Source organism: Mus musculus, chromosome 16 (assembly GCF_000001635.26).
Source record: "Mus musculus strain C57BL/6J chromosome 16, GRCm38.p6 C57BL/6J".
NCBI classification, from domain to species: domain Eukaryota; kingdom Metazoa; phylum Chordata; class Mammalia; order Rodentia; family Muridae; genus Mus; species Mus musculus.
Genome location: NC_000082.6, coordinates 39,275,782 through 39,286,953, shown reverse-complemented (window position 1 = coordinate 39,286,953; position 11,172 = coordinate 39,275,782). Strand labels below are relative to the sequence as shown.

General features: G+C 40.6%; 1 long non-coding RNA gene across 1 annotated transcript; it reads left to right on the top strand.

Annotated features, from left to right (window-relative positions):
* Positions 1-8,377: 8,377 nt before the first annotated feature.
* Gm36852 lies at positions 8,378-10,079 on the top strand. Its single transcript, XR_384853.1, has 3 exons — positions 8,378-8,436; positions 8,658-8,740; positions 9,726-10,079. It is a non-coding gene; the product is annotated as a predicted gene, 36852 (long non-coding RNA).
* Positions 10,080-11,172: the final 1,093 nt, after the last annotated feature.

Genomic DNA, 11,172 nt, shown 5'->3' with positions numbered 1-11,172 from the left:
GCTGGTGTCCTGGCTCCAGCACAGCTGCTTTCTAAAGCAGGAGGGAAGGAGATCATTAGCATCGTTCTGGAAGTGGATACAACAATGTCACTGTTCTATTAGCCTGCAACCCAGGAAAGGACACAAACCATAACATGAAAGGCCAGGTCACCCCAAGACCATGGTTTACAAACCCAATGCACTAATTCACATGCAGGCTGATAACACACCATGCAAACATCCCCTGCCTTTGCCCAGTTAAACAACAAGATGCAGCTTGATAAACACTGAAAAACACAATGCTTTTCCCTCCCTTCAGTCTTTTACTTTGGTTTTGGTTTCTGGCTCCTAGAGCAGAGCTTTACTATATAGACTATACTGGCCTAGAACTTGTTCCGTATCCCTGACTGAGCTCAGACTGTAAATCCCTATTGCATTTGCCTCCTAAGGGTAGGGGATCACAGATGTATGCCACAATGCTGTCCTTACACATTTCCTGAATGGTAAAAATAAATGCCAGTGAAATTAATAGTTCCATAAAGCAGCCATAGCAGTGTACATTTATAGAAACATCCTAGAAATCAATGTGACAATATATACTAACAACCGTAAGTGTATTTATGCTCTTTGACCCAGCAATTCTACTGTTGAAATCTAACAAAATGTAGAAAAGGACATATTAATTGCCTTTTTATTTATAAAACTGGAAAGACTGTGAGAATATATATATATATATATATACACATATATATATATAATTAGAAATAAAACAAATTCCATCATCTAACAAGAACATTGGAAAAGCCAATGTCACCACCTACCACACAGTAGGTACTCTATATTGACGATGGAAAAAAAGTTAAAATAGTTATGAAAAAAATAACATTTCATGTATGTGTTATTAATCCTCACAATGTATATAAACTAAGAGAGAGAGAGAGAGAGAGAGAGAGAGAGAGAGATGTATATATGAAAGAGAGGCAGGCAGGAACAATACACAGAGTTTAGGGACAGGAAGGTGAACAGTACAGAGAGCCTGCATCACAGGTACAGAGTACAGAAGTAGTTAGTGGGCTGTCTGGGTTTGCTTCTCTGTTACTGTGATCAAACAATGACCAACAGTGACTTGATGAGGAAGAGGTCTATTTAATTTTGGCCTTTTAAGTAATAGTACAACACTTTTTTTTTCCAAGTCTTTTTTTTTCTTTTTTTTATTACATATTTTCTTCAATTACATTTCCAATGCTATCCCAAAAGCCCCCCCCCCACTCCCCTACCCACCCATGCCCATTTTTTGGCCCTGGCCCTGAATAGTACAACACTTAATGGTAGTCAGGTAGGAGCAGGAACCTGGAAGCAGAAAAATCAAGCAGAGGTCATGAAAGACTACTGCTTTATGGCTTGCCTCTCATAGCTTTCTCAGAACTGCTTTCTTATGCAACCCAGGGCCATCTGACCAGGAGTGCTAGCTATTATCTGCAGTGGACTAAACCTTCCCACATCAATGATTAACCAAGAAAATTCCCCATAGACTAATGGAGGCAATTTCTCAGTTGAGGTTGTTTTTCCCAGTGACACTACTTTGTGACAAAAGCTACCCAGCACATGGTCCTTCTCTGGGGCTTCCTGGTAAATTGTCTAGCTGATACAATTCCAGTTCAGAAGTGGAGATCCTATTGTAGATGCAGACAGAGCTAGGGACGATGCCATCGGGACTGGCAATAGGGGCCTTCTGTTAAGATCCCAAGCCTTGGGACACACCCAAACAAAGGTCCCAAGCTTTGGAACACACCTAAATTTGATGCTGGTACAGCATCAGTAAAGTCCCCATCAAGGAAAAATTATTTCCTTCTGGTCATCTACTTTTTTTTTTCCCAGAATGCCTCAGTAGTATCTCCCTCGTAGTGCTTAATTACAGCAACAAAGAAACAGACCTAATAATTCCAGCTGGGCTGAGTCAGTGGCCTGGCTAAGAGACCACCTTTCAGGTATGCAAGAATTCCTCTAGGAAGGTGGGTTCACCCCCAAGCCATGTTAAAGATAAAGGTGGAGTACTTGTTTCCTTAATGAGATAATGTACTTTTCCTTCTCAGAATTCCTGTCTTCTCCTGCAGTAGCTTTTAGAGCCTGCAACATGATAAGTCAGCCTGTTTTTCTGTCCCGAAACATGTAATACTCACTTTTCCTCTTTCTATCTCTTTTCTAAGCATGCTTTCTCTGGTGCTTTGGGCTTGCTTGCCTTTGTCTGGCTCCCCTCCCCACTGTGTCTTTGTTTGTCTACTCGGTAACTGGCCTACCTCCAAGACTGCCTTAACTCAAATGGCACAGCCTCTCCCCTGTTCTTCATTCTCCTCCTCCAGGCAGCTGCTGATACAGCCTGCCTGCCTTGAAGACTTTTCTCTTAAATGCTAGAAAAAAAATGTCCTTGAGCTTCCATTGAGTCCAGTCTTAAATTCTTCTAATAATGAGGCCAAGAACCCAAAAGAAAAGACCCTGACTTCCCCAGTATCACTTGGCAAACCAACTGTAAAGCATTTCCTCAAATTTTCTGGAAACAATATTATGGAAGTGTTCCTAAACTGGGATTATAGAAGTATTATTTGGGTCCATTTTGTTTATCATTAATTCTGAGGTTTTAATAAAGCATTGAACTTCCCTGGGATCTCATGTTCCCGGGGAGACTCTGCAAATGTCCAGACATGGAAGCAAACTGCAGAAGAGGTGAAAATAAAATCCCTTGATTGATTCAGATTAACTTCATCAATCTGGATCAGGCTTGGGCAGTCTGATCTTGAGCAGCCTCTTCGCAACAGGTTCAAACACAGGATAATTTGGGGGAAATTCCTAGTGTTATATAATCCCAGGTGCACAAAGAAGCATAATTATTACAGTGAAACTCAACTCAGGGTACATGTCACTTTTTCCAAGAAAGAGGGGCTCTAGGGACAGGCTACCTGTACTAGCTTAAAGGACTAAATAAGAGTCTGGCCTGGTGGTCTAGGTTTATACAGAGAGTAAAGAGGTCATTTGAGATAATAGCTACCTCTGTCCTGGTTGTGGGAAGTTGGGAGAGCATCTGGCTATACAGATAATGTAGGGTCATTTAGACTATTAGTAACTCCAGTCCTGGTTCTGGTAGCCTAGAAACCGCTAGCTGTAAGGATCATTTAGATTACTAGCCACCTCTGCTCCTAGTTGTAAGAGCTTGATATGGCCTGGCCCAACAGATAACACAGATCACCAGGCTATTAATCACCTCCAATTCCCAGCTTTCTGGGTGGAAGAATAGGTTTTCCTCTTTCCTATTGGAAAGAGAATCTAGCAAGCTTAACATTCTTGGTTTGTCTGGAGATCTGTGGTTGCTAGCACTTCGTGCTGAGCTTCCAACGACTTTTCTCACTAGATTTAACACATGTGGCCATCTCTGCTACTTTACAATGTGATTAATGACAATTAATTAGGAACAAGCACACTAGTGTCTGAATATCAGGTAAGCCAGGGTGTGCCATGGGCAGATAAAAGTACCAGTCACCAAGTCACCAAGAAGTAAGGGCAAAGCATAGTCTCATACATGTGCTAAAGTATCACTATAGAAGCCCATATTTTTATAGAAAGTTACAAATCTACTGTTACTACTACCTCCAGTAATCAAATAGTAGTAATAACTACAGTAAGCCCCAGAGTAGATGGGTGTCTCACTTAATGTCAATTTCAAACGAAAGAGGAAGAGGAAGGGGGATAGGAGGAGGAAAAGGAAGAGGGGAGATTCTTGCATTAGAAACTAATAGACCACAAGCTTTCAAGAACTCCTGAGGCTGATACCTAAAATTGCAGTGTTCTAAGCCATCCTGGTCTTCAAAGAAACTCTTATCAAAAAGCAAAGGTAGAACTGGAGAAATAAATTTGGTTGATAAAGTGCCCATTGAACAAGCTGGATATCTAAGTTTGATTCCCAACATCCATGTAAAGATTGAGCACATTGATTCACATCTGTGCCCCCACAGCTGGGAAAGGGAGTTTAGGAGGATTGTGGTGAGCTTAGAGAGAGACTGGCAAGCCCTTTTGGCTATATCAACAAGGTCCAGGCTAAGTGAGACTGTCTCAAAAGAAGTAAAGTGGAGAATGATAGAGACAGACACCCAACATCACCTTCAGGCCTCTGTGTGAACACAAACACACACACACACACAAACATGTTCACATATATATGCCATATACACAACAAACAGAAAATGAAAATACAAAAGAGGAGGATAAAATGGAAGAGTATTAAAAAGGAAAAGAAAAGAAACAAAAAAGGCCAGAGCTGGCTGCTTTGTGACTCATTCTGGAGTTTCCAATCAGGAGGTCTACACGATGAAAATTCAAGGAAACATAATTTATTTCTAGCCTTTGGATAAAACCCACTAGCTTCTTTCTGCAGTCTTTTATTGCTTTCTGATTGTTACATGGAAAGAAAATGATATTAAACAGTAAAATTGGCACACAATATATAAATGGTGGTGTTTACAGACATAGGTTCAGAAGTGCAAAGTCTCACTTTCTTCCTGCCCTCCAGTCTGGAAAAGCTATCAGTGTCACTACAGAGCCATTCTTTCCAGCAATGGACATGAAAGCCAGCTGATAGTAGCTCACAGTTAATGGATATGAGCAAGTTAAATAGGAAATTCCCAGAGGAGCTGCCAGAAAGAGAAACATCTATTGTCTGAGACGCAGGAATAACACAGAGTCGATGACCTCCACTTAAAGTACGAGCTTTTGAAAGTAGCTCTCCCTCAAAGATGAAGGCTTTTTAGAAAACTGACCCTTCCTCCACATCCAAAGGCCTTCCAGAGATGATGCTACAGTGGCACAATTCCAGGGTGACGAGAGGCATGACCTTTACTGGATACCTCAAGAGAAGCCACTGCTGTGTGAACACATGCTGAGTACTATAGTATATTCAGCAGAGTTCTCTAAGAGGAATTGGACTGATGGAATGTTTCTATACTACAAAGGGGATTTGCTAGAATGGGGCTTACCTCTGATAGGTAGTCCAACAATGACAGTCTGGACTCTGCAGATGCCCAGAAGCCACTAGACCCTCAGTCCACAAAGCTGGATGCCTCAGTGTTGTCACAATACATTGCGGAAGGTCTGAAAGTTTCCTAGAGAGTCACTGTATGCAGTCCGTCTATGTTAGGGAGACAAGAAATGGGATTCTGATGTCAGTGGAGAATGGTAGCATGTGCAACAGAGATGGGCACGCTCACTAGCAATAAGCTAAAGCAAACAGACAAGTGACAAGTGACGATGAGTTTCCTTGGACCTTTGTATATGCAGTATGTCTGTTGGAAGGTGTCCTCAATGGAGGAAACTGTCCTCTCACCCTCAGTTGACACTTCCTGGAAATGCCTTCACAGACCCATCCAGAGGTGTGCTTCCTATGCGATTCTAAATCTGATCTAGTTGACAGTGAAGATTAAGCATCACGGGGTACAAAGCAGAAAGGTAGACAGATAAGACTGCCTACACAGCTTGCACTCTAGCTCCCTCACATCTAATGGTGTGCACTGTGCATTAGCATCAAATTAAGAGCACAGAAGCATAGTTTGTTCAGCATTACACTTAGAGTCTAAATTTCAAGTGGTCATAAGTCTCTGAAATTTTTCTACTGTGAGAGAGAAATTACCGACCAAAACAATTGTCCATTCTGAGAAGAACAGAAGGAAGTGGAATAAAATCATGTCAGTAGCTAAAAGATATCCTGGCAGCACATATGCCCTCCAAATGGCAATAAATAAAAATTCCCTTTATTTGAGCATACACCTTCCCCATCCTAGCAGTAATTTCTGTGACTCTGCCTACAATCCCACCTAAGAATGGACCATGTGACCAAGCAGAGGCAGTGGCAATCAACATACCTCATCATCTATCAACTGACCACTGGGATCAACACAGGATGTTTGCCAGGTCTGTATCATATTAATTAATTAATTAATTAATTAATTAATTAATTAATTAATTAATTAATTGATTGATTCTCCAATGCCATTCATTCAGCAACATTCAAGGAATAAATACTTCTAAGCTCATACCCTTTGAAGATGACCTAGAAAACTACTGTAATAACATCAGAGTAATAGGCAGTCTTAGATACACAATAGGCTTGGGAAAGGGAGGCCAGAAGAGAAGATGGACACCCCAGGGTCTCCAGACTCCATATGAGTTCTTAATCAAACCGTGTGGAAAGAGGGTTCCCGGAAAATGTTCAGTGACAAGAAGCAGATGGGTTTAAGTCAGGTGACTGGTACTTGTGAGGGAGGGTATCCTAACTAAAACAGTGACAAGTCTAAGCCAGGGCACAAGAAGGAAAAAGATCCAAGTCATCTTCCTCACTCATGACCACAGGTTCCTTCAATTCAAAGAAGAGAAACTGGGCTTAGTAAAGCAACTGGGCATGCTATTGGAGCTTATGGAGAGATTGGAGCTTATGGAGAGCTTATGGAGAGATTAACATTTTAGGAAAGTTTATGAGCCTCTACTTGTGTAAGCAACTATTTCCAACCTACTACCGATATTTTCAATATTTTACTGAAATAGGTGTCCTTCCTTGTCAGATGTCATTACAATTCTGATACTCATAACAGGTACACTCCAAGAGTTTATCCTCCTGAAATACTGCATCTATTTCTATAAGCCATTTAATATATCAGCAGACCATCTGCCCATCTTTGTTTTGACTATGACATTTGAAATTTTTGTTAATGTGATACATTTTTTAAAAATTAATAAATAAATCTAGCCTAAATACCTTGCATAAGCATCAGATGTGAAGATAAAGCAATTTGTAAAGCAAACATTCTCATTTGTATTGTTGATTTAAAAGTCTTTCCCTCACTTGCTTTCATATCTTGAAAAGCCCACACTCCTTGGAATCTCTCAAGAAATGCTTGGCCTTAAAAAGCCCTCCATGACACTCCCTGTCACTGTCTGAATTTCAGTCTGTGCCTCTGACTCACATAAAATCCAATTGTAAAGAAAGGGCTCCCAAGAAACAATGGTGAAATTGAGTCCTAAAAACAGAGACAGGAGGCCCTAAATTTTATTAATAGCCAAGAAACAAGACAAATTGAGTCTAGCTACTTGCAGTGTTCAGAGGCAAGGAGAATATATGCAAGCCTTAAAGTAGAAAATTAAAATCAAGAGAAAGACATTCAGAAGGAAGGAAATGAACAAACACTAGGAAGGGGTGACTGGGTGTGTAGAAATGAAGTTGTAGATCCACTGTAAGATCCAGCTAAGCTGTGGAAGGTTTGTGAATTGCTACAAAGATTCCAAACAAACTAAAATCTGAATTGTATCAGATACTGGTATAACTCTACCAAGAAGACTTGAGTCAGAGTTCAGAGGAAGCAGGAATACTTAATATTGACATTTGGACCCAAATAACTAAACAACTGGATAGGATTAAATAAGGTACAATAGTCTTCCAACCTTGAAATCAACAGAGGAAAAAAAAAACATAGTCATAATGAATGAACACTAAGTTAACTTGTCGGGGCACTAGCAGTGCAGAAGTTCACGTGAACATCTGCTGAATCCCACAAGATTAATGCTTATTCTTCATCTTAAAATTGGACACTGAAGCCAAAAGATTCCAATAAAGTCCCCATGCTCTATACCTGATGGAGTAGCCTGTCAGGGTGAATAGAGAAACGAACAGTCATATAACATCAATAGCTATTATTTTGACGACTCTTCTAAATACATACAGTGTTAGACTCAGTTTACATAAGAGAAACAAATAAAGAATAAAAGGTTTTTTTTTTAATCACAGAATAATTTCCAAAGCCCATATCTATGCCAGGAACCAATCACACTGGCAATGGGGAAGGACATCTGGGTCACATCAGGTAGAGGTACAAGAAGCCAGGATGGTAGATGGAGAAAGAAGTCATTGTGTGTTATAGAGTTCTGAGCAGTAGCTGTTTCTCAATCAATACAAAAATATTTCAGTGTTTTAGCCATTACAGTATATACTGGGGGGTAGAGTAAACTGATCTAAAGGAAAAAATAAACAGGGCAGAATCAGTTGTCAGCATCCCCACCACAAAGCTCTTCATCACCTCCATAGCAAGGAAAATGCAACAGCACTGGCTAGACAAGAAAAGTACCAGCTGCATGAAGGGGAGCTGGTTTGTCTAATACCATGTGACCATCTGTCTCACACCTGGCAAGGGAAAGGTAGGAACCTAAGGAAGAGAAAGTAAGGGGAAGAGAAGCCGGGAAAACCAGAGCAGTTGATTGCTCTATGTTAGCGCAAAATAAGATAAGCAGACGTGTGTGCCTCCTCCAGTTCCTAGCGGGCTGCAATCCCGTATAAGAATGAGCACAGTGAGACAGTGAGAATGTCACCAGAGGAGCTGCTTAAGCAGAAAAGGTTAGACTACAAGCAAGTTAAAGGCAAGATGTGCCGTGAGTAAATCTTGGTGCCAATAATTAGTTCCTGCAAGATTAAGCTGGAATCTATTATATTAGTGATATTTCGAAGGCAATGTGTAAATGATAAATTCAGACACTGAAAAGGGTAGTATTAAGTTCAAACCTTCAGATTAAACCACCATTCCTTCTGAAATTTTGGAAAATGTGGGTTAGATTTGGATTGTAATTAGTCTAATTTTAACAATCATTCCTAGGACAAGGGAGCCCTTTAGGCAGTAACATTCTAACAGCACAATAAAAATCCTGTCCTCCTGAGATTTGAAGTTCAATATGCAGGGTAAGAAATTTTTCTAAATGCATTGATCATTTGAACTCTAGGGCCGCTGCTCCTGAGGGCACATTTTGCTCCTCATTAACCAGAAAAGAAAACAGTAAATGTTGCATGTCACTTATTTTAAAAGCTATTTTTCAAAGATTGAATATTTAAAAAAAAACTGGTCACTTTCCTCAATTTGGACATGATTTCTTCTATTTGCATGTAATTTCATAAATGATTATTTCAGATGGCTCTGCTTTTAGTCATAACCTTGAAAAGGGGCTACAGCAATATGGGAGGGATTTTGAAGTGATAAATTTTTGTATTGAACTGTACTTCTGACCAACAGGAGCATCTGGATATTGGGAATGGCATCATGGTCCCTCTGATGCTGATGTGGGACCATGCAGATCTCATTGGCAACAATCTCTATCCAGCCGTACAATTTTGTCTATGGAGTGTTCCTTAGCCTTCTAGAGTGATAAGTCTCTTTTTTCTTAATTTTTTGATAACTATCCATTCCCATAAGAGGCAACCTGTCTCTTTCAGCTCTTTTGGGGGAGAGAGTGTAGAGATGTTGTATGTGCATGTGTCTATAAAGGTCAAAAGACAAACTTTATGTGTTTTCTTCAGTCACTGCCCAGCTTGTACTAGAGACAGTCTCTCACTCGCCTGGAGCTGTCCAATCAATCTAGGCTAGCTGGCCACTGAGCCCCTGAGATGTGTCTGTCTCTGCCTTTCCTGTCCTGGTACTCCAGATGCACTCTGCTACATGTTTTTGGTTTGGTTTGGTTTGGTTTGGTTTGGTTTGGTTTGGCTTGGCTTGGCTTGGCTTGGCTTGGCTTGGCTTGGCTTGGCTTGGCTTGGCTTGGCTTGGCTTGGCTTGGCTTGGTTTGGTTTGGTTTAGTTTGGTTTGGGGTGGGTATCCTGAAGATATTGGACACCAAACTCAGACACATTCTGCTTGGATGACAAGCACTTAACTGACTTAACTTATTCTCCCTAGCCCCTTCTTTGAGCTCCTACTGAACTCCACGCACTGGATGAAGCACCAAATACTTGAACATGAACAGAAGCTACATTATGTCCTCAAAGCTAACCTTTCACCCTTATTTTGTTGCCTTCCCCTCCCAAGTCAATGTACTAAGTTCATTCATTTTGACCCACTTCTTTCAGAGACCCCCTCTTCATCACTCATATCACGAGATGCTCTTTCATCCCCTCCCACACTGGCCCATTTCACACTGACAGACGTTTCTCTTCTGGAAATGACAAGTGGGAGCCCCAAACACTGTGCCCATCGATGCTTGCTTGGAATAAAAATACTGATAACTCAGAATGTTGACCTCATAATCAAACAGAAAAGGGCTGGTCTACAAACAGACATGGCAAGAAATCCAACAACAATCTAAAGCTCAGAAGTGGTGAAATAGACATGCTTGGGAATGATCTCCAGGATGCTTTCCCCTTCCCCAGGACACACTTCATGTTATAGGATGGGCAGGTATACTCAGTACTCCATGTCTTCCTACTAGTTTACACAGGATTACTAGATTACTATTGCTAACCCAAATGTCCTCATCTAAGTGATAGCTGGTAGTCTGAAGATTACACTAAAAGCCAAATGGCAGCAGGGATGTAAAATTCTGAGCTGGGTTATGGAGACACTTATCCAGTCTAGCTTTCCTGTGGTGACTAAATGGTACAGATTTTCTAGGAGAGCCATGGTGTTGAAAAGTATCTGGCTTGGTAGAGTGCTCATCTACCATTCACAAAGGCCTGCATGCCATCCTCAGCACTGCATAAGTCTAGAATAGTGATACATACCTGCAATCCCAGCATTAAGGAGATAGAGGTGGAAGCAGGAACATCAGAAGTTCAAGATCACTCTTGACACACAGGAAGTTCAAGAATAGCCTAGGGCACAGGAGACTGCGAGATAGATAGATAGATAGATAGATAGATAGATAGATAGATAGATAGATAGATAGATAGATGGAAAATTATGGGTGTCAGAGTGATGGTAATTTTTTAAACAAATGAGCTCACTGGTGATGAAAACCAAGCCTTGACATGCAGCCTTTGCAAATTTCTATGATGTAAATATGTCTGCCTTGGATGGTTTTACATAAGTAACTTGCTACCACTAAACACTAAGTTAGCAAGGGACCATAATTTATAAATTGCTCTCATTAGTGGGTATAAGATGATCCTAGTATGACATAGTTTGAACTGGATAGTTGCATTAAAGGTTGTCTTTACTACATCATTACATAGGGAGATGATATATCTCTAAAATTAGAACAACAAATAATAACCCAACCATACAGGGGTACTGAGAAAATCAGGTAGACTATGTCACACCTTGCACAATGACTAACAATGTGGGCTTTCCATTACTATCAGTGATCCTTACTATTGCTGACATTGCTGTTGCTGTGATTAACCTTGTT